The sequence below is a fragment of the Thermobia domestica genome, chromosome 17 (genome assembly GCF_964235325.1).
Source record: "Thermobia domestica chromosome 17, izTheDome1.hap1.1, whole genome shotgun sequence".
Taxonomy (NCBI): domain Eukaryota; kingdom Metazoa; phylum Arthropoda; class Insecta; order Zygentoma; family Lepismatidae; genus Thermobia; species Thermobia domestica.
In genome coordinates, this window is record NC_137470.1 from 48,676,983 (window position 1) to 48,699,090 (window position 22,108).

Genomic DNA, 22,108 nt, shown 5'->3' on the forward strand with positions numbered 1-22,108 from the left:
TACCTAATTGTCAATATGTCCACCTTTGGCACGGATAACAAAAGCGACTTGTCTTGGCATGCACGCAATGATCCTTGGTAGGTCGCTAGAGAGAGTTGGACCAGATGTGCACACACAGTTCACCTAATTACCGTAAATTCCGCGGAGGGATGATACGCTCTAACTTCACGTTCAATCACATCCCAGATGCGTTCTATTCGGTTCAGATCAGGCGAGTTGGAGGGCCAGCACATCACTTGGAACTCTCCCCTATGTTCCTCGAATCACTCCATTACTCCTGGCCTTGTGACATGGTACATTATCTTGTCAAAAAATTCCACTACCTTTGGGAAACAGGGTCGTCATGAAGGGCTGTACATAGTCTGCAAGCAGTGTGCGATACAGCTCGGCGTCATTGTGCCTTGCTCAAGCTCCACTAAACACATGGATGCTCATGCGAATGTTCCCCAGAGCTTAATTAAGCCGCTGCCAGCTTGTCTCCGTCCCACTGTACATGTGTCAAAGAGTTATTTCCTTGCAACACGACGGATTCGTACCCTCCCATCGTCATGATGAAGAAGGTATCGGGATTCATCAGACAATGCAGCGCTCTGCCACTGTGCCAAGGTCCAGTGGCGATGTTCACGTGTTAATTTCAGTCGTAGTTGCCGATGTCGTTTTGTGAACATTCGCACATGGATGGGTCGTCGGTTGCGGAGGCCCATCGTTGGGAGTATTCAGTGCACTGGGTGCTCAGACACACTTGTACTTTGCCCAGCGTTAAAGTCTGATGTTTGTTCCGCCACAGTTCGCTGCTTGTCCTGTTTTACCAGTCTGCCCAGCCTACGACGTCCGACATCAGTAAAAAGGTGGGGGCACCCAATGATATTTGATAGTACTTCTTTACCTGTAAACATTTGAACAGTCCGGTAAGTTTGTGTAGGGTAATTAACAAGCACAGAGCAGTATACACCGCACTTTTAAGGAAACTTTGATAAATAAAGCATTTCTACAGTCCATACAGGGTATTTTGGTGCTTAAGAATGGTACTCTGATTTGGGAAGAGTTTCTTTAAGTTAACTGTCATGAAATAACAGACCAACTTTTCAGTCCGGTGTGAAGTCGCCTACTTAAGCCTTCATGAAGCCATAACTTCAAACCGATTTTCTCTAACGCAGCTAAGTTGTGCTTTAATCATGAGAGAGCAGGACATGTGTTTTCTTACGTCATACTCCCACAACATCTTAAAGACAATTGCATTAATCAGAAAGCTGTCTGGCCTAAAGTCCTAAACATGGAATGGTCTATAAACAGACTCTCCATTAAAAAGGTTAATTCTGTTACTTATAGGATTGAATTGGTTGAGTATAAGAAAATTCCTCTCACCAGAGAAGTGAAGCGCCTTCAGCAGAATCTTCGTTTGAGGTTAAGTTTCTACAAAAACAGTCGTCAAGTTCTCGCACCGAAAACTGAGTCCAGTATTCTTTAAGTTCGCACTCAGTTGAATGCAGTCAGACTGCGGTTAAAAAAAAATGTATTTGAACCTCGTAAACAAGGACCCTCCTTGCTCACGTTTCAAATAAGGCTCTCACTCTAAGATCCCTACGACTTGCTCCATTACTATAGAAACCAAGTATTGCTAGCAATCTTAAATAAACGTGAAAGTGTCAATATCCATAAACAGACACTGTCTCCCGTGAAAATGTTAGATTTTTCCTGCTAAGAAACAGGGTGAATTGATTTAAATCAGTCTGATTTAAATCACGATTTAAATCAGTGTGATTTAAATCTCGATTTAAATCAAGATTTAAATCATTTGATTTAAAAAAAATCGTCGATTTAAATTGAATTACGAAATAAATTAATTTAAAGTGAAAATAAGTAAAATCCCGTTCCTGTTCTGTTATTTCGATTATAAAAGTTAATAATCATAATACAATGAGACTCAAATGTACAGGATAGTATGAAAACAAGTGTCATGCAGAGGATGATTAGGGAAAATCCCGTTTTTAACAGGTAACGGAGCATCTTTTCGTAACAATGGGTTTGGGTTTTAAAATCGTTAACTATTCCAACGGGGAAATCACCATCGACATTTAAGAAAAATCGTTTTTTTTTTTTTTTTTTTGCGTATCTGTTTGTTTGTCCCCAGATAATAGGACGTATTTAGAGGGGTCTTATCCCCTGTCCAATTTTTATTTTTATTTTTTTTTTGTTAATTTTATAACTTTAGGCGAAATTTATGTATTTCATGCCGCAAGCTAGTTCTGAGTTTTTAAAAATAGGCCCCTGCCAAATATCAGTAGCTATTGAGAAAGAAAGTGCCATTTTGATAAACGTTGCTGTACTTTTTCCTTAATGCTTAACCTTTTAAATTATATCACCTAGTTTTAGGTGATAGGGCAGAATCTTCATTATTCGATTAAAAAAGTACCAATAAGGCTTTTTACTTCGTTTTCTTTCAGACTGGAGGCATTTTAGAAAACGTTACGTATGCTTTCACGCCTTTCTGCGTTGATACATAATGTGCAATATAATAAATTTAAAAATATATTTTTGTTATGCGTATTATTATTATTATTATTTGGCGGGTTATATTTTGCATTCAGAAGACTGAAATTTTGGACACTCGTTCAGTGCACCCCTTAATAATGTTCAGATATCTTCAGACCTCTGCGTGGAAACAGCGAGGTCCAGAGGGCAAAAATGTTTTAAAAAGAAGGTTATTTTTAACAAAAATAGCTTTATTCGCGATTTTCCAGCGTCAGATGAAGTCTGAATGGTACCGTTTGAAAGGCTGTTCCATTCTGAAGAAAATGATGTACATACTATGATTCTAGGATATATAGGGATGTCTCAGAAAACTGTTACCTGGGATCCTGTTTCATACGGAAATCAGGGGTATTTGGGGAATATTGTATTCCGCGGGTTTACTTTTGCACATACAAGATTGAAATTTTGCACATTTATTTAGTGCACTCCTCAGTATTTTTCAGATTTGTTTCAGATCTCTGCCTTAAAACAGGGGGAGGGGTCCACAGAGGTAAAAATTAAAAAAAAAGATATTTCTAACAGAAAATTCCCTTTTTCGTGATTTACCCACCCGATACATGATGTAGACATGTGAAGGGTACCGTTTGAAAATTTGTTTTATTCTGAAAAGAATAATGCACAAATCATGATCCTAGGATAAATAGGGATGTCTGAGGAAATTTTTATATTACACCTGGATCATCTGGGGCATTGTGGGAATGTTCTTAGCTCATTGTTAAATATGTTCTTCACCTTTACTACTCAAGATAGAAGCTTGAAATTTTGTACACACATTTAGTACACCCCTTAGTATTTCCCAGTTGATTTTGAGATCTGTGCATTAACACAGGGGAGTCCAGAGGGGATCAAAATTTTAAAAAAAAATAAAAAAATCCGATTACTCTCAAAATTTCTCGCTTCATGGACATGATAGGAAAATGTGAATGTTACCGCTTCAAAAGCTGTTCTATTCTAAAGAGAGTGATGTATGTATCATGATCCTAGGATAAATAGGGATGATGCTGTAGCTGCTTGACTGAAAGTCTATAATTTACCATAATTTAAAAGGGTTAAAAAACATTGTTTGGGATTGATATAGATTAACGATCGGGAATAATTCAAAATTCAACCCCAATACTTTCACTTAAATGGCATAATTAGCATTTAATACTAATTTCTAATGTTTTTTTCTTCAGTTCGCGACTTGTATTATACGAGGAGAAAGATTTGATTTAAATAAAAAAAAACTCGATTTAAATAAAAAAATCAACAACAATGATTTTTTTTAAATCATGATTTTCCCACCCTGCTAAGAAATAACATAAGAGTAATCTATTTCTCTATCTGGGGATTAATTTACCTAGCATTAACTAGAAACAAGTCGAACTGACTCAAAATAGTTCTTAATTCCAGTCATACACTCAGAAATAACTTATTTCTACCTATATACTGCCTGCTTCAAAGCTTGTCATAGAGAATACTGCTCCAACTTGAGACTATATATCTGATATATAACAGATAATCCATCTTTCTCGAAGCAAAACCTTTAAGTCAGGATTGCTACACTTGAGACAATCAATGATGCCAAACACGCGCCTGAATTACGATAGATTTTTCTAAATTATGCCAGATTCTTTACTTATCTTTCCACACTAATTTTAAAGACAAGTCATCACTTACTTTCATTAAGAAAAGCAAACTGTATTCATGTATTAAAGAACTAACATGACTCTTACACAAATGATAAAAATGAATTAGTAAATGGTACATCATACGTATACATGCAATTTTAGTTTAAAGATATTTGAATGTGACTTAAATTTATATTTGTAAGTCTTTAGTTTATATCCGTATCAAACATCCAGTTTATGATGGATCTACTGCATAAAGTAGGATCCCAAAAAAGGTCATTCGAATTTGTACCATCGTTCAGTCGAACCAGGAACTGAAACATAAAGAGTGACATTTTCTTTTTAAAGATACTTTATTAAGCTGAGTATTGAGAAAATTTATGTTAGTACCTAGGTAGAACTACTAACATTATACAAGTGCAATTCTACAACTTTATGTACACATTATCAAATATTGAACCCTCTTGTGTCCATATTGTTAGCGTACGCGTCTTTGTTGCGGAAGACCCAGGTTTGATTTCAGGTGGGAACTCCTGTGGTTCTGTGGACAAACACCGTGTGCGTAGGTTTTCTCGGGGTTCTCCCGTTTCCTCCCACTTTCTTCATTCCACCATTTCATTCATTTCTCATAATCACCGTCTCCTTTAGCCTAACCGGCATAACCGTGGGACGTAAAACTCAAAGATTTCATTTCATTTTTCCTGTGGTTCTGATCCCACGTTAATTTGTAAGTTCACGTCTCATATAGCCTCGATGCTAAACCGTATACTAAACTCTAATCGAATACTAAATGCAAGTATTTAAAGAAAAATGATGACGTAAATTTGGCTATCAAATCCATCTTGTGTTTTCAGTCTTTTCCAGTAGTATTTTTTTTCTAGACATCCTTTCAGAAGACAGTGATGCAAATTTCGTAACTGCGAATTCCTGTCCGAAATCATAAAATTCCGATTAGACGCAAAATTTCCCACTCAATAAGATAGATACCTTAAATTTACAATATCTAGCAATAAATAAGTTTGAAAAATATCGCTTCAGAGGTGCTATGACGTACAGTTGAAATCATTCTCGGTGTATGAAAGGCATTATATATAATTATGCATGATAAGATCCAAACAAAATTTAAAAATATTAGGTGCACTTTCTTTTAACAAACATTATATTTTCTTTTATGGTGTGGAAGGGGATATTAAGTTTGGCAAGAAGAAAAAAACAAGAGCGGTATATCACTAGATCTATCCTGAACCTCATCCCACCTCAAGTTGTAAAGTAAAAAGGAACAGAAATATCCAAGATAACTGCGCACTTGAGTTTCAGTTTACAACAATAAAACTAGTGGGCAAGTAAACAGTCTTTTGTAAGCTAAAGAAAACGGTGATGTTGAGAATGAATGAAATGGTAGAATGAAGTAGGTGGAAGGAAACTAAATAATCACAAGAAAGTCCACACGCACGGTGTTTCTATGCCACAAAACTCACTTGGTACCAGCTGGGATCGAATCCGAGTCTTCACACACCAAGGGTGAAAGCTGTGCCACTGAGTCACAGCGGCCCCAGGGCTAGGTCGAGTCACTTTTACCATTATAGTTTCTTTGTATTTAAAGTAATGAAGGCTACGATTATAAAATAGATTTTCCTTAATGTGCTGCATAAAAATAAAAGCCTTCGAAATGCATTACACAATTAGCGCGATTTGATTGTGAACTTAATAGTTTCTGTAAATTTAAAACTGATTTCAAAATCAATATGTAATTTTATTAGGTGAATATAAAATATACTCCCAGCATCAAACAAAACTATTTGGAACTGTCATGAAAAGAAAGAAAGAAAATTCAAATAGCGTTGCAAAAAGATTAGTAAGTAAGTGAAATACATTTCGGACGTGAATTTCGAAAATAAAAATTACTAAACCCATTTCTCCTCCAGCAATGCGCAGAATCAATGTCTAGCGAATGAACACCTCCATGATAACAGAGAGAAGTCGGTATTAAGTCAATAACAAAAGAAAGCTAAATAAATTCATATTAAAAGTTATATCAGTGTGTAAATACTGAGACGCACCAAAGCTCGAAAGTATTACTCCTATGTATCAAGCAATCGTTCAGCTATCTTTGAGAGGATGGAAATCTCAGGCTCCTAAACAACTATGTTATTAGAGTAAAGTAAGGAGTGTATTTATCTCACAGTGAATTGCTTTGATGCCTAGTGGCCTATCTCCACAATTGAAATTTCCCAGGAGTGAAAGTTGAAGTTCAATATCTCATGGACAATCCAAGTTTCTTTTATGTTGGGAACCAAAACCGTAACTACTGTATGTAGTTAATTGTTTTATGATTTAGTGTTTACAAAAATCCTTTTAAAAAATACCTATCTATAGAAGTGAAAGGTACCTATCTCTACTAGTTCTTGGCATCCAAGCAGTCCATTTATTGTAATATGCCATGTAAAATAGTCTCGTATCATAATATGTGATGTACAACAAATGTTACATAATATATTATGGACATTACGGAAGTTAGAGAAGAAATATTTGCAGAGCTTCGAAATGTAGTGTTGGAGGAAGATGGAGAAGATAAAATGGACAGAGAGACCAACAAACGGAGATGTTTTAAAACGGATAGGAGAGAAGAGGACACTTCCAGCCACCAGTCTTCCTAGAAAGGCCAATTGGATTGGACACATCTTGCGAAGAAATTGTCTTCTTAACACCGCCATAGAAGGAAAGATGGAAAGGAAGCGAGGAATAGGAAGAAGAAGAGCACAGCTGATCCAAGATTTGAAAGATAGGAGAAAATATTGGGAGTTAAAAGTGGAAGCTGAAGATCGAGAAAAGTGGAAGAAACATTTCCAGTCCCAAATCTAAAATTAAAAAAAAAAATCCTCATTAGTCCCAGGACCTGCCGAAAGGCAGAATACCTAATAATAATAATAATAATAATAATAATAATAATAATAATAATAATAATAATAATAATAATAATAATAATAATAATAATAATAATAATAATAATAATAATAATATATTATTCGTAACTCGTGATAAGCTGCAACACATTAAAGCCTCAAAATAGTTAGGAAAGCGAATAATCCAGAAGTTATGTAGTCCTATTGCGTTCATGCGAACGAAAAGAATAATTATAACTATGCTAAATTACTATAGACTCCCAATTGTCCATTCAGAGAATTTATGAAGTTCACTTTATTGCAATTGTTTTATACAAGCTACATATAGACTACGGATAATAGTTTCATACAAAGTAGATAATCGATTATTATTATTATTATATTTGAAGCACAATCAATATCACGACATTAGTTTTAATTAACTGAATTGAGCTGAAAATTAAATCTTGATCTCGAAAGATTAACCATTAAGTTAATGCGTTCTATAATTTTCTAAAGTAATAAATGCTGCAATTGGTTTCAAGGTTGTTTCTGAGTGCATACTTTCTTCAAAATAATATTAAAAATTATAGAAAGATTTTCGAAATATTCGAGTCGAGTCGCGATTTTCATTAACAGTCTCGACTCGACTCGTGTCTCAACTCGAAAAATCGAGTCGAGAAATACGTTTGTCTCGACTCGTCTCGAATTTTCCAACGTGTGTCTCGACTCGAATTCGAGTCGAGTCGAGTCGAGATTCGTGACATGTCTCGACTCGAGCGCATCCCTACAGACGGAAGTCTATGCAGAAGAAAAAAAAATGATTGCAAGTCATTTATTAAAGCGTTGAGTGATTTTTACATTAGCTTTCAGTGCTTGAGTGAGCTGAGCTTTTCTTCACCTTAGAATACTACTTCAAATGAGTTTTTAAAGTTTGCCACCTTAAGTTAACCCCTTTCCCGACGTTACATGATGATCACATTTTGCACAGACACATCAATTGGGTCACGGTACAGTGTTGTGTTGTTACATTTATATATATATATATATATATATATATATATATATATATATATATATATATATATACTAGCAGCGTTCACCCCGCTTCGCTGCGGTCACCCCGGAACGCAATAAACTTTGTTACTTAGATAATTTTTACTTTTTCGCTTTCAAATTGCAGTAAATGTTAAAATTATAGCGCCTGTCATTTATGTTAACCCGCCGAGTCACATGGTCATGCGGGTTGCATATAAATACGTTTATTTTTACCTATGATGAACTAATAACAAAGGATTTGTACGTATGGACACTTGAATGGTCAATTATCTCAAGACACTGGTAATTAAAAATTAAAGTGATATGATAAAAACCATCTAGGGTCCAAATCCTAATAACCCCCCAAAAATGAAAGAAATTGGTTCAGCCGTATTAGCGTGATGAGTTCACAAAGGATTTGTGCGTTCTCTTTTATATATATAGATATATATATATATATATATATATATATATATATATATATATATATTAGTTAGATCTATTGTTTCAATTTAAAGATAGGTATAATCCTTTTCGTATATGCAATTAGTGTTACCCTTAAGTAAAGCAGGATAATTGGATAATTAATACACATGAGTTAGCATTCACAAGTTTGAACAAAATTTCAGATTTTTTCACGATTTTCTGTAACGTATTTGAACATTTTTTAAATAAAAAAAACTTTCTTTCTTTAAACATGATAAATAAAATAAAACAAATCTTACTTCAAGTAAAACAAAAAATAGTTTTTAAGACATGATTTAAAAATAGTAAAAACATACAAAATTAATATAATTAAAATTAATAGTTGTGACAAAAAATTAATTGAAGAAATTCTATTTATACATGCCTAAAAAGAAGAATATAAGTAGTGCTTTTGTTTACAATCACATTATTTATATGAGAATTGAAGAATTTATAAATTCAACTATGTAAGAGAGACTCAAGTGCGTTTAGCTTTAGTCATGTATAAATAGATTTGTTTATAAAATAGTAATCTTTTAGACAAATAGAATTATTTTTGACTTTTTAGTATGCTATTCTTTTTTTTAAAAAAATGTTGGTTCTAAAAATATTTTCTTTATAATTTAACTTAATTTATTTCTTAAGTCATTTGGTGAATGAATCTGCTCTCGAGGGTCTTTCATTTTCTCCTCCCTCATTCTTATCATCCGCTTCTTTCAAGCTACACCACAGAGTATGGTATGTTAAAAATTCACTTCATAAAAATGTTAAAATCTAGGGTATGATAATCAGTGCAACAGTTGGTCAGAATCCTTATTAATGAACATAATACAAATAGAAATATGAAACGTTTGAAGAACTATGTTAAGAATGGTAGGGAACGTGTTGTAAACGTTTTGCACTAACGTAATGTCCTATTCATCAGTTCTCCAAAGTATAAACATTCTTTTTTGTTTGTGATTGTTTTAAGTTTTTTGTTTGCCTTTTGTGTGTGTGTGTGTGTACCATCAGGAGCCTCTGATTTAATCTTCTCAGTATAACGTTACATACTTAAAATCATATATTTAATTTAATACTACCATCAGTGTTCTACCTAATCTATAATCAGATGAAGACAGAACGTAATTATTGAAGAAATAAAAATAATTATGGTATAAAAACAACAAGATAAATGTAGTCCTGCCCTAAGACAAGTCATCAAGATTTGAGAAACATTTATGTATATTCGATAATGACAGCTATTATACATTTTGAATCAAGTGTATCAATCGTTTTCTTACCAGTATTGTTATTATGTAGAAAATTAAGGATCCGTTAAATAAGTTATTTTTTAATTACACAAAAAGTTTATTGAAACTTTATTTTAAGAGGTTAGTTACATAAGCGAAAATGGACTTCAGAAAACAACTATAATATTATTTATTTATTTATATATTTATTTTAAGCACAAGGAAAACTGAAGAGCAAGAAAGAACAAAATCACTTGCGTTTGTACTTTTGTTATGTGGAAGCCCTCTGCAGTGGTCTAGGGGCCAGCGCACGCGGTCATGTGTTCGATTCCTAGTAAGGGAGCAAAAATAATTTGCCAATCACTCACTTCCATTAATCATCCGTCTCCTTAGGCTAAAGGACATAAGCTTCGAGCATTAAACTTAATAGAGATATTTTGTCCATTTATTATTTGACTAAAACTAAAAAGAGTAACAATGACTTTGATGAATGTATTTAATGATGTATCATTAAATGTAAAGTTTCTCTTTTCGTTAAAAGTGTAAGACAAACTCTGATTTTACTACTGTCCACAAATGTTTTCGACTGATATAAAAAAATCACTACAGGATGAACAACAGTATTTTAATTTAATTACTTTCCATCATATGCTCTTAGCATTATGCCATTATTCTAAACTACAGGAGTTTTCTTGTTTTACGGTCACCTCTTCAGCTGAATGTAGCAGTTACTTGTTTCCAATCTCTCTCTCTCTCTCTCTCAGTTATGTATTTGCTTCTTCAACTTTTTTTCATTTTCATCAGTCCCACTGCCCTCTTTCTCACAATACAATTTCTTCCTGAACAATGTTCCAAGTAATTCCCTTTTCTCTTCCTAGGAACCTTCAATGTTGTTCATTTCTCCCCTACTTTATATATTATTTCATTATTGGATTTTCATTCTTTCCCTCATCCACGTTTCGAGAGTTTCTATTTTGATTTCCTTTTAATTGCTTTTTCATTCCTCTCCCTACGGTATCACGTTTCCCCATATTTCCTTCATTGTCCAATTCCATTCATTTTCCATCATCATCGTCCCCTTTAGCCTAACCAGTATAACCATGGGACGTTAAACATAAATATTTCATTTTTTGTTCCCTACGGTATAATATTACGAAACAAACATCTGTTGAGACTTGTTCCTTTGTAAATTAATAATAATAATAATAATAATAATAATAATAATAATAATAATAATAATAATAATAATAATAATAATAATAATAATAATAATAATAATAATTGCTACAACTATAATAATTGCCTATGATAATTGTTTGTGGTGAGTGCTGCTTTATACACTTTAACCGTATTGTTTACTATTAACGTTAGACTTACTAATTAGGCCTAACGACATATAAATTTTCCCACATATAAAACCTTCCACCAAAACCAATCATTTCGAAATTGTAAATACGAATGTATGCTTGGATACAATGTGCAATTCCAAGTAAAAGATGATATAAACAAAACCATATTTATAAAATATAGATCCATAAACAAATACTTAATACATCGTAGCAAAAAACTATATAATCTGAATCTAAGCAATCCACATGATACACTATTCTTTTTGTCTTCTTTTAAACATCCTTTTCCTTTGCCATGTGCAGGTACTGATTAGAGCACTTATATCCCAATAATAATAATAATGGTAATAGTAATAATAATAATTATAATAATTTCTAAATACTTCATTCCTCACTCAAGTCTTTGATTTTATTTTGGATTCTCATTTATTTTCTTGTCTAATTATAAATTAGACAACTTAAAATCAAGTAAATATCTTGTATTTTCTTGCTTGTACTTTCTATTACTATAAATAAATATAGAACTAGCATTTTTTTTTATTTCTACATTCGAGTGACGATAGCGGGGAGGGGATAAACTGTGATGGAAGTGGGAAAAAAATAAATTGAAGATTCAATTAATTTAATCGTCTCAAAGCCTCTACGTCTTAAAACGTGAGTTTTGAATATCTGTCTTTCAATTCTTTCGTCCCTAAGGATATACACTCATCTAGACGCCATAACGTTCATAGTATTCACACAAATTTTCAAATGTTTTATCATAAGCAGGAGTATTTTCAAATTTTCTTTCTAACCCAGCAATAAGGGTACTGTAGTTTATTGAACGAAAATAGATGAGGGGATAAAACATTGCGATTTATTTCGAAACAGACTTTAAACGATTTTGCTTATATTTCATGTACACCAATATTTCATCAACAACAGAACTTGTTTTATAAGTCATATCTCTCGGAAAAATAGGAGTAGTTAAAACTTGGGGATGTGTTTTTTGCTTGATTTCTCAAAATACTCTTCAAGCTAGTTTGTTCATATTTCAAAAATAAATGATTAATTATTAACTAAAATATTACGTAAATTGCTTCTCATAAAAGTATCCATAGAGGTAATTTAACATTGCGATGAGGTTTACTAATGCCAATTTTCCCAAATACAACTCATGTAGCCATGTTGATGTTTCATAAACAAATATTTCATTAACAACTCTAATTTAGTTACGTCATAACTCATTTTTATGAAAAGATCCACCCACAACCGGGTAGTTTACTTTTGGGGTAAGAATTCTTCGGATGAAGGTTTCAAAAACGACTTTATAATTTTGATCTCATTTCGCAAGTCGATATTTCACTAATAAAATTAAGTGTAAGAATGATTTCTTATAAGTAATTGGAGGGAGAAAATTTAATGAGGTGGCTTGTATCTTTAATTTTGCCATACTATATTTCTTTATTTCTTCTTTCCTAACTATACAATAATTGTTTTTATTTTACATGTCATAAACTTTGACTAAAGAACTTAGTTTGAATTTCTGAAAACGAACTAAATATCATACAGTATATTACTAAATGAAAATTGTGGAAAAGTCATGCATGCTTGTAATTTTCAGTGCTTGGGTGTCCTTCATTTCTAAGGAAAGTTTATTTATTTAATAGTTAACTAATTTACGATGAGACTAATGTTACATGACATTTACAACGAGATGTCACTCATGAACCTTGCCATCACTAGATCTCTAAACTTAATGTTCCAATATTACAACTTCTTTTTATTTGATTTAAGAATTATTAACTGTAAATACACTATTGATATATGTAGTACTATTATTTGACTTTTAAGTTTAACGTCCAACGGTTATTCACTAAGGCGAAGGGTAATGATGAGAATGAATGACATGATGGAATGAAGAATGTCCGAGAGAACTCCGAGAAAACCCACACACAGTGTTTATCCACCACATAGCTCACTTGGAGCAAGTTGGGTTTGAACCAGGATTTCACATGCAAGAATGATAAACGCTCTACAATTGAGGCATCGTGAACCCATTGTGTAATAATATTCCAAAATATTTTGTCTTTTATTTGAGAGCTCTCTACCAAATTCCGGACGTTGATACCTATAGGAAAGAGGTGTCCTAAAATATTTCACTCTCTATGGTAGATTTTGCTAAATCAGTATTGTGAAAATTGCAAAGATTTTCGAACTATATTGTACATTTTGAAAAATAAATAAATAAATAATATCACTTCGGAAGCTCCTGCTTACTATTGAATTATATATTTTCTTTATGGTTAGTACATCATTGTGTTTAGAGCAATACAGGCTTTCGAACGATACCATATGTATGTGTAAACTCGGGAAATATTCTTACAAATATTCTTCCTTTATCTGGGCATCCATGTCTGAATTTGAGGGTCAGGTAGTCTGCATGAAAGATACCCATAAAAATGCTAGTTATCGTAGGATATACTTATGTTTGCCCTGTTTCACTGAAATACCGTATGTATGGAAGCATTCTGAAATACGAGCAAAAAGAAGCTAATATAACTTTAAGAGACAGAGAGGGATGAAATGAAGGCGATGGACAGACAGACACACACACACACAGAGAGAGAGAGAGAGAGAGAGAGAGAGAGAGACTTTCGTTAATGTAAATTATAAAGCATAAACCTGTGACTAAAACGAGTGGCAGAAACAACACTTAAAATGTAATTAATTACTTCTTTAATCGTCATTAGTAACTTCAATCATGACGATTTGATAACTTGAATTTGAAAGAGTTGAGAATGAACGAAATGCGGAAGCAAGTCCGCTAGCGTCACGCTAAAGGTAGCATTCCAGAGGTGCCATTAAGTACCTCTGGATAACTCAGTTAGAATTCCAAGGATTCGAAATCAATGTTCTCCATTAACAAGGACAAGTTCAATTTGTTCAACCACTCTTAGCTAGATTTCAAATTCACGCTCTCTACTCTACTCTCACGCTCTATTTTACTTCTGCATTTCTGGCTGTTAACATCGAGGTCAAATATAGGCTTTAAAATCCACTCAAGACATAATAAACACAGTTCGGGCCTAGGACAAATCTGCCAATGACCAAATGCGCCAATCGTGAAAATGGACAAATCTGCCAATTGACAAATCCGCCAATGGACAAATCTGCCAATTACCAAATGCGCCAAACGCGAAAATGACCAAATGCACCAATTGTGAAAATGGACAAATCTGCCAATTACCAAATCTGCCAATTACCAAATGCGCCAAACGCAAAAATGACCAAATGCGCCAATTGCGAAAATGGACAAATCAGCCAATTGACAAATCTGCCAATTACCAAATCTGCCAACTACCATATCTGCCAAGTACCAAATCTGCCAATTACCAAATGCGCCAATCGTGAAAATGGACAAATCTGCCAATTGACAAATCCGCCAATGGACAAATCTGCCAATGACCAAATGCGCCAATCGTGAGAATGGACAAATCTGCCAATTGACAAATCCGCCAATTACCAAATCTGCCAATTACCAAATGCGCCAATTGTGAAAATGGACAAATCTGCCAATTGACAAATCCGCCAATTACCAAATCTGTCAATGGATAAGTCACCGAACTATCATTTTACTTTAGATGTATTCTTCAATCATCGTCCCACAGTATTACAAAGAAGAAGAAGAGGAAGGAGAATTTATGAAAGAGCGGAAGAGGGTATTTTAATTTTAATGTGTGTTACTTTTATAAATTTGCAATTATGTTTAAAAATGAATGTTTACTGTTGGTTGTTGGAGTTTAGTATCCCATTGCTGTACTTAGGTTATATGAGACTTGACGTAACACGTTTGAATTTTAATGCCCTCTCACTGGGAATCGAACCCGAAAAGACTAATGTTTGTTGTAATTATTGGATAGCCAACAAGCCTATTTGGTCTTTCACTTAAGTAGCTATTGCTTCAATCCTGTTCATCCGATTATCTTGGTTCATATGCCATTCACTTCAGAATATACCAAGCTTGCAAATGTTACTATACGCATGCGTACATGACGTATAAGAAGAAATAAATTTTCAAGGTAAAATTGGGAATTTCCCGTCCAAAAGTCTCTTTGTTCAAATGTAGCACCCCCTGGTACGGCCCTAACTAAAGGCACCCAAATATAATATACCTTTAAAACTACTGTAGTTTATAAATAATATATGTGTCAAGTTCCATTGTAATAAATACAATAGTTGTGACGGAAAACATATTTCTCAGTTCTGCTAGACAATACCAAATTTCATATAGGAAGAAAGTGAGATAACTATAAAATCAAAATAATCCGAACAGTATTATTTATTTGAAATGAAATGAAATCTGAGTTTTACGTCCAACGGTTATGCCGGTAAGGCTAAAGGAGACGGTGATGATGAGTAATGAAAAAATGGTAGAATGAAGAAAGTGGGAGGAAACGGGAGAAACCCGAGGAAACTCACGCACACGGTGTTTGTCCACCACAAAGTTCACTTGGCGGGGACTGGGATCGAACCCGGGACCCCAAGCACCAGAGGTGAACGCTCCACCACTGAGCCACCGCGGCCCTATTATTTATTTGAGTATCATGACTTATACGTCATTCTCTTCAGAATAAAACAGGCTTTCAAATGATATCATGATAATATGTGTGTGTGTATTGTACGAGAAAAGGGGAAATTAGGGTAAAATTGGGAATTTTCCGTCCAACAACAATCGGCAAGAGCAGAGTTGCTCCAGTAGCCCGGATATCGTTTCTCCATCATAGATAATTTGGTAGAAATGTTTCCCATGTTCATCAATGACTGCTCCGCAATTTTCTGGGAAGAAATCTATGTGGGAGTGCAACATATGTATTTTTAGTGATACGTTACACCCTATTGCTTGGTAGAAGGTATTAGGTGCAACTCTACTTTCTTATAGTTCTGAGACCGCTCGTTTTCCAAAACATTCGTCACCACTTTTCGGAAAGAATCTCATGCAATCATCTCTTCATTTTCTAACACTGCATCAAATTCAGGATCATTGAGGAGTTGAATTGAGGAGGCGAATTTGAGTGCCAATAAGGATTCATACCTGATTTTAGTTTCAGCAATTTGTGGAAGTTTACGCAGAATATATTTGAAGAATGTTTTGATGCGTCTATGAATAACCGCCATTCATTGAGATTATCGTCTATGTTAAGTTTACTCATAAGACCAGTTAGGCCTACATAGTTACAACGTAATATGTCACTTTCCACTGAAAATACTGTTTGGAGATTCTGACCTGTTGAAAACACGAACACTTTTAGATCTTCAGAATAAGCTCCCCACTTCTTGAGTTTGGATGCCAGCAGTTCTGCGCCACTTTTTGAAAACCCCAGGTAATTTAATTCAGGTTGAGTATCATATGGTGAATAGATAATGATATTTTGGTTTTGTGAGATTAGGATCGTTGGAAGACGATGAATCTGCAGCAGAATTTGACAATGTGGGTCGACATTGTGCACCTTTTGTTCTTCATCGGGTAAAACACTGGAGTAAGGTACGAGAAGTTGTGGAACCTTTAGTTCTTCAGAGTGTGGCTCAGTGATGAACATTTCAAGGAATATTTGAATTGAATAAGTATCAGTCCACTTTTTTTTCTTTTTTGGATATACCTTTAATTGGAAGATCTATGCAAAAATAGCAGTTTGAAGTATGATCTGTCGGTTCTCTCCATATCATTGGAACTGCAAATGGCACGCACGGCCTTTTTCCGTGTAGCCAGTCCCGCAAATTTGTAGAACAAGTATTACAACATATATGTGTGGTGCTCAGTTCTTGTCCACATCTCCCACTTTACAGCCAAAGTACAAGTGATAGGCTTTCTTTATGATAGGAGCGAAATGCCACTTTTCGCTTTACTTCGTTAAAAACAACAATTTGCTCTTCACTGCAAACATGTTTCTGCTTAGTATAGTCATAGAAAGAAAAATAATAATAATAATAATAATAATAATAATAATAATAATTATAATAATAATAATAGCAGCACCCGCCCAATATACCACCACCACTACGTCCGAGATGGCAAATTGTAACTACAAAATAACGTTACACAACATGTTTTCTCTGTCAAACTCTTCAATACAAACTAAACCGTGAAGTGGTTGATATTTCTTTGTCAGCGATGAAGTGCGAGCAATATGTATAGCCAGAGACTACACAGGAATTTATTTCGGGAGGGGCCCTAAGCTTTTCGGGGCTCCAAATACAATTTGAAGCTAAATTATATTAAAATTTGTAAAATTTAACCTGACATTAGACTAAATTTACAAACAAGTCGGGGTGTCAAGACCCACAGGACCCACCCCTGCGTATGTCCCTGAGGGTAGCAATGAAACTAACCGTCAAACAATGGAAGTTTATTGAAATAAGTAGACAGCTTCTGTTGCTACGAACCCTTAATTTGCCCAGCAGAGCACATCGGATGATAACGTATTTCTTTGAAACCCGAACCAATCTTCAAAAACTAATTTCATATTCGTTATCAGCACCCTAAAATTAGTAAGAATTGATTAGATTTTATCTTCGAAGCATTTTCACTGTTGACCAGTGTTTTTAGAGCAAGTTTCTCTTTATGTAGTTAATACGTTTAATGTGGATTAAATATGATCCAAGATCAGTTGATATAAAAGGAAAATTAGTATAATTGAGTTCACTTTTCATCTATTAGTAAATACACATTAGCAACTAGTGTTTTGTAACTTGTATGCTTAGTGCATAAAATAATTTTGTGATCTTGATAACAGATTCGTAAAGTGAAAAATATTAACTGTTAACAATCGGATTGTACCTTTTGTTGCTTGATTTCTCTTAACACTGACACACATATTTCCAAGAATGATACGCGTAGTCCTAACAGTCTTCCAATGACGAGACATATATCATTCCATTGATAATATTGAGGTAAACAAAATGCCATGTAAAAACCCGTGTAAACTTTTCTAGAACATGTACTAAAACATCCTATTCGTAGATATGAAAATTGATGCTTTGTTACAGCTACTTACTGATATAAAAGTGAAACTGAATTATATCGTCATTAACCATGCGCGCTGATCTTGGGAATCGGCCTCCCTGGATGTAGATATCTTTATTCGAATTTGTGACAAGGAACTACACATATTTCAATGCCTCCCCAAAGTTATATAGAAGTCGTCGTCTCTGTCATTAAGATCTTTATTACACCAATTCTAAGACTACATTACTCAGTTAATGAAATATAGTCCAGAATGTTAATTGATTTTCTTCCCTTAAAAATAGTAAATATATATATATATATATATATATGTCAAACACATTATATATGTAAAATCAATAAATCACATCGAACCAATTAAAGTAAGATGCTCGAGTACAAGTTTACATGTTTAGTTTATTAAAAAAAAATATGCTGCACTAACAACTGAATCTTTCGTTGCCAATAATCAGTGACAGCTTTCATTCATTGTCCTGGCAGTAGCGAACTAGAAGCTTGCTTGTCTTTTCGTAAGGTGACACACATATACTTTTTCGAACATGCTAGTTGTAATCGTAGGTAATAACAATCAAGTTAATTAAGAAGTCTTGGTAATAAGTAGTTTCAAATTGGTTAAAATGAATCCGAACCTGTTTTCGGGACGGGTAATTTGAATAGGCACATCAAAATATAAGCCGTCACTTTAGAATCTTTTTAAAGAAAATTACAAAAGTGTTTACTTAAAATATTTACTTTATTTATTATTTATAAGGCTATGAAAAAATATTTATTCACATTCTTTCAAATATTCACAACTTTCACAATTACAAATTAGAATTTCTCACTAAGTACAAGGTCGTACAAAAAATAAATACCAAAATTTATAGTTGTAAAACAATTTCTTCTATTATAACTTTCGGTTTTAAATTTCACGACTGTAAATCAGGTCAAGAGGACAACAGTTACTTGTAACATGGGCAAAGTTCCTACAGTCTAAGAACCCAGCAAAGCTGACTCTCAGTGAACTAAAGAAGCTGCTGGATGTATAAACTAACGTCTTATGATAATGTAGCCAACTACGAGTAGTGGTGAAGCTAGAATTAGAATCACAATGTTGAAATTCTTTCTTTTTCTCTTTTTTTAAAAAAAGAAAAAAATTAGGAAAAGTGCTTCGTAGTTTACCGTACTTAGTACAGCATTACATAAATTGTGTTGCATTAACTGGAATTTTTATGTTACAGAAATAAAAGTATACTGTCACTCATGTGTGCCCGAAGGAGGGACAGGGGGTCGCTCCCCTAGTTAACGAAAACGTATTAAATTTCTTAATACAAATAAAAAATATCAAATGTAATAGGGTATATAGTAACCAGGGAGATGAGTTCCCTAGAAAATTTTCATCGGGCGCCCATGCTGTCATTATTTTTTCTGGATTAATGAATTGTTAGATTTGAAAAATATTTCTGTAAATATTTTTATCTTTAATTTTGTTCTGAGTACCTATAATCTGATCTGGTGTCTTGTTAATACATTTGAGCGTTTAATAAACATGCAAAAGTTCGATACTCTGGAAGTTTGGTGATTTTTTTCTTTTTTTGAGCATTGATGCCACTGTTACATAATTATGCAAACACGTATTTATTAATTTGGAATAGCGGATACTGGATACTGTAGGCAATGTTGTGAGAAGTCATATGGTTTTACACTTGTTTAGTCATGGTTCTGGCCATTCTAAGCTATGTTGTCGGGTGCCTGCTTGGTTATCTGAAACCGTAATAATGCGACAAATCGAATGAATCGCTGATTAGAATATTTGAGGTCTATTAGTCTACTGGTACTCATAGCGAAAATACATGCGATAAAGCTAGTCTTAACACTGCAACAGAATATCGATTTATGAATATCTTAAAAGGACATGGATGTTTGTTCCAACTACAGTTTCAAAGCGTGCAAAAGCTCAGCAATAAAATTCAAGAAGTAGCTTTTTTTTTTTGTATGTAATATCGAATCCTCTTCTGGTGTTTTGTTCAATACATGACAAAATTGGTAATTTTGAAAAGAAAAAGCAATGTATGTTCAAGATGATATCAGAACAAGGGTTCGATATTACATACTAAGAATTAATTTCAATTTTATTGTTATGGATATTATGCACGTCGTAGGTGCAACGCTTCTTTCATTCACTTTTGTGTTTTCTTTAGTTAAGTAGTCTTTAACACCAGTGGACCAGCGTGCACTCTAGTTGCATCCATCCAGGAAAAATTATTGCTAGCTAGAGTGTGTACTGATACAGTTTCCAGCAATTCGATGAAACTTGGGTCAATATATATTGCCCAGCAAGAATTCTTACTGGATCTAGCAAGAAGGCACGCTGGACCGGCAAGGACCTCTAGATAGGGAATCGGTGTGATAATTACCATAAATCTTGTACGGTAATAACACACCTGTGTTTTTTTTTTAAAAAAAACGATCCCTAAATTTTACGGTAAATTACCGTAAAAGATACGGTACCAAATTTGTTTCTAAACACGGTCAATATTATTTTGCTTCTAAATATACGGTCTGCCGTTTTTATGAAAAAGCGGTGGTCCGTAAAATTTAGGGTAATCGGATGGCAGCGAGAGTTGACGGTAATCGGTCAGTAAATTTAAGGCTAAATTTTTTACAGTGTATATGAAAAATAACTAAATATTCTAAACTTTCTAAATATAGTACTAAAAAAGATCTCAAGATACGTGTTTGTAAACAAGTCATGATTATACTAACTACTGCTTACTTATTAACGATGTTATTATTGCTATAATAATTACATTTCTTCTTACTTTCCTTATCCATTTTCTGTTAAAGATTATAGCTTCTTATTGAAGACTTTTTATTATTAACTGATTACCAGCTGCATTCTTCTATTATAATAAGGAATACATATATTGGTTTATTTCGAAAATATAAAACAGAAGCTGACATCCGATTAATGAATTAGGTCAGCCATAGACAGGGCTGCTCGTAGATTTTATGGTCTTTTACACAAATTCTATGAGAGGTCCAACCAAACTTGTGAAATCTCCATCCCCGTAAAAGTCGTCAGCACAGTTGTAACTTTGTTTTTGTTGAAATAGTAAAGTAACAATATTTATATAGTTCAAGTCCATTTTTATTATTTCTTCCCCTACTTTTAAAGGGCCTGTGACACATCCATAAGGTGTCTGGGCCACAACCCTTGATTTTGATGAAACTTGGTAGATTAATAGGACACTTTGCAAAACTAATGTAACTAGCAGGAATTTGTCGAAAAAGCTGTAGTTTCTGAGATTCGATTCAGAGCCAGTCGATTCATTAAAAATTACATTTGTCGTGATATCTCGGGAACGGTTCCACCGAGAACAAGCAAACTTTGCAAGCCATAGTAGATACATGATACCTTTGAAACGAAATTAAAACGAATTGTCTGCGCCTGCGCAGAGCGTAAGGATACAGTATCAGGCCTTTGATCGTGGTCTATTGGAACACATCAGTGTGATGCAGGCATATATGCATCAAAGAAACATGCCAAAATCATAGCCCATAGGGTTACCTATATATAGTTAGTGTTGCCACGAAACGAAACCTTTTTCATGTCTCGTGTCGTCTCGACAACGAGCAAACACTTCGAGACGAAACCTGTCTATTATTTGCAAGACGAGACGCGCGACAGTGTTGTAAGGAGACAAAATGCGACAGCCCCAATGTCCTGCCTCGTCTCGTAGCAATACTACCCAGTTGTATAAAGCAAAGGCTGACGTAAGAGATCCGCGACGGTAGTTACGCAGGCTTGTTCGGGTCAGGACTAGCATATAGTCGGTTTTCCCTTCAATTTTATCATGAGTTTTGTCTCGTAATGTTCTACGAGACGATACGACACCTGTATCGACACAGGCACAGGCTTCGAGACAAAGACACGAGAGGACACCAGCATCTAATCTTCTAATCTTGCTTCTAATCTGAGAGAGTACCGAGAGATTCAAATCAAGCAAAATCTTTTTTC